Source organism: Sinohyriopsis cumingii, chromosome 11 (genome assembly GCF_028554795.1).
Source record: "Sinohyriopsis cumingii isolate HCF-2022 chromosome 11, ASM2855479v2, whole genome shotgun sequence".
Classification (NCBI taxonomy): domain Eukaryota; kingdom Metazoa; phylum Mollusca; class Bivalvia; order Unionida; family Unionidae; genus Sinohyriopsis; species Sinohyriopsis cumingii.
Window position 1 is genome coordinate 41417520 of NC_142971.1, and position 3557 is coordinate 41421076.

The 3557-nt window shown below is 34.2% G+C and overlaps 1 long non-coding RNA gene across 1 annotated transcript; it reads right to left on the bottom strand.

Annotated features, from left to right (window-relative positions):
* Nucleotides 1-976: 976 nt before the first annotated feature.
* Nucleotides 977-2906, bottom strand: LOC149787996 (uncharacterized). Its single transcript, XR_016424397.1, has 2 exons — nt 2501-2906; nt 977-1467 (listed from the first exon to the last, which is right to left on the bottom strand). It is a non-coding gene; the product is annotated as an uncharacterized LOC149787996 (long non-coding RNA).
* Between the last annotated feature and the right edge of the window lie 651 nt (nt 2907-3557).

Consider the following 3557-nt stretch of genomic DNA (forward strand, 5'->3'; position numbering starts at 1 on the left):
ATGTGGTGCTCACAGTGCAAACGCAAGCCCTTTCCCTGGATGAAAATTTTGAAAAACATTGTCTACTAAATAGTTTGATGCAATTCAGAATAGTTGTCATCCAAGCCATTTTTGAGATACTCTAGTTGCCTTGAACCCACGTGTCTACTGCTATGGAAGGCTAGCTCTTCTTCCTAGCCAACTATTGGTATTTCACTATCAACATACTGCAGAGCAACTATGAAAGGTGTACATGCCTGACATCAATTTCAAGAACAATACAAGCCCAAAACACCTAGTTCACAAATATATCCATATCTATAAATACTAAACAATAATAGCTGAAAAAGTCACACCATAGCCTTAAGTTAAGAAATTTGCCAGGGGCCAATTTACGAAACTGGACCCTGCCACCTTAAGGATTTGGCTAAAAATGGTTTATGTCAAAAGTTGTGTACATATCACATATTTAGACATGATCTAGTACAATGGTATAAAGGAAAACTTTTTGTGCACAAAACTAAAAATGGTATTATGCTTTTGAAAAAGTTACCTCTTTGCGGCAAAAAGCACTGCATTATTTACATTATGAATTATGACTGACTGCATTTCTTGAAAGATTTCAAATTGTTTGCAACCTACAATGCTTTTGGTCTTTCTTTACCACCATAGCATCAGTACAAAATCAAAATTCCTTTACAATGTTTCATGAATGTCAAGAAGAGATCTGGAAGTTATAAATTTTAGGAGGGAATGACAGAAATGCTATGTTAGGTGTCAGTGACAGAAGTGAAAAGTTTCTATAAACTCTTCTAGCAAACTTAAAGAAATCACACATTTAAGTAAATCATGTGCTTTAGAAGTACTCTTAGACTGATATAAAAGAAGTGGTTCCTAACTTTTCTTTATCATTCTGGAGATGCTAATAGTAGCATCAGTGTTGTGTCAGTGTGTGTTGTGGGCGGGGGGGGGGGGGTAATCGCAACACAAGTCTAGCTAGTCTGGAGAAGTCAAAGTTTAATCAATTAACATTAGACAATGCTGGAATATTGATATACTGATGTGTGGGACCCTAAAACTTACAAAGTGACATATCAAATAAATTCATTGATACATAGCCAATGAAATTGACCATACATATACAAATTACTCAATACAATTTAACAGAGAAATTTCCTCTCAGACACCAATTTACTTACAACTGACTTTAATGTTTTCTGGAGTTTACAAAATCATAGTAAATAATAAGATAAGGTATAGAACAAATATTTAAAGTGGAAAATCCAGTTCAAGGTAAAAAGCCTATCAGCGGCTTGGCTTTTGATAAGCACGTACCATAAAACAACTCCTTCAGAAGCTAAATCTGTCCGTCAAAGTCACTCTCTTGTGCACTTAGATCAGAATGAGTATCTGGATGAGATTGAAGCTATTGTTTCTTTCAGCATGACTAACCGATTAATCCTAATCTCCTACCATGCAAACTGAGACCTGCAAAAAGAAAAGAAACCAGTGATATTGATGTACTTTTAACATTCAGTGAAAACATAAGACTTTCAGAGGAGAAACTGTATGAGTATTGTCAAATGCATGAAACTGCCACTTAATTTTAAGCTTTTCCCCCTTTGTTAACTGAACCTAGAAATTTCAAGATATATACATAACACTGAAACATTTTCTATTATCACCCAAGTGTGAGATATGAATCTCTTATGTCAACTTCAGAGTGGGGTCATGAAGGTAGAAACTATGTCGGTGTGCTAAAACTTTCATTCTTTTCACCAAAATATAGCAAGTAATATGCCATATGCATCATTATTTCTAAGACCGTTCAACTGGTGACATTCAATATTCACAACAGTATGTTTATGTATGATTCCTTTGAATTCTATCTGCTCCTGTGGAGTTAAATTACTTTAAAGAATACATGTTGACATGCTATGCAATTGTTTAGGTGTGTCTGTACTGAAATGTGAATATTATTCATAAAAATAGTGGTGCAAAACCTTGACAGCTACAGAAAATGCAAGACAATACATTATGGTTACCATTTTGTTCCCATATTTAGTAAGTTAAGTCCAAAATATGCTACTTTGTCATGATGTAAACAGTTCTCACATGGAGGTACAAAACACAGTTACCTCCCTCTCCAAAGAGCATTACATAAACACTAAGTGATATATGGAAAAAGGAAGGAGATATAATAAAGTTAATGCATACAAATTATTTAAATAAACACAAAGAAACAAAAAAAATATAATAGATGTGGCTGACTGCACCATCAAAAAATTATCAATTTTCCTTAAGGGGGCAGGGTCCAGTTTTTATGTACAAATTTAATGCCGCAATCAGCGACCTAGTATAAAAAATCATAAAAAATCAAATACACAAATGAGGTCAAAAAGGTCCATATTTTTAGATACCTATATGAAAACAAAGCATACGAATAGTATTCACTTGACCAGAGAAGTCAATGGCAGTTCACAGCAGAAGAGGTTTATGCACCCCAACCCCTATTTTATACCTGCATTTTTCACATCCAAATGCCATTTTTGACAGCATGTGGTGCTCACAGTGCAAACGCAAGCCCTTTCCCTGGATGAAAATTTTGAAAAACATTGTCTACTAAATAGTTTGATGCAATTCAGAATAGTTGTCATCCAAGCCATTTTTGAGATACTCTAGTTGCCTTGAACCCACGTGTCTACTGCTATGGAAGGCTAGCTCTTCTTCCTAGCCAACTATTGGTATTTCACTATCAACATACTGCAGAGCAACTATGAAAGGTGTACATGCCTGACATCAATTTCAAGAACAATACAAGCCCAAAACACCTAGTTCACAAATATATCCATATCTATAAATACTAAACAATAATAGCTGAAAAAGTCACACCATAGCCTTAAGTTAAGAAATTTGCCAGGGGCCAATTTACGAAACTGGACCCTGCCACCTAGGCTGCACAAGCGAAGTGCTTACTATGGGAAAACCAATATACCTTGAGCGCACAGGGAGGGAGTAGTTACATGGTCTGTGTATAAATAACCAAATCGTAGAGTAAAACATCACATTACGAGAAGTCTTGTCAGTGAGTAGTCCAGTTTATGACGCGCGATCTCCAGCTTTAGATATATTAATTAAACTAACAGAATTGGGCATTATTTTAATACAAGAAACCCACAACAAATTTTCAAATGAACTATCTTTTGTTGAAGAAAAATTGAATGCATTCGTAATTTTAAACAACTGTAAAAATGATGATATGAGAGGGGGAGTGGCAATAATTATTAGAAATAAAACAGGTCTTAATTGGGAGAGAGTAGAGGAAAATGGAATTTTTAAAATATAACAATAGACAGGGACAAACTAAAAAAAAAATAAAAGAAATAACACTGTATCATTCAACAAGAAAAGGAAAAAATTGCAAATAACGGAGAAAAGCGAACTAAATACATTATTAAAAAAACAACTAACAGAAGACACTAAGAAAATATACAAAGAAAAAGTTAATAAAATTATAGACGAAGAGAATAAGGGAAGAGAGATACGAACAGGGAAATTCAACAATATATAAAAAAAAT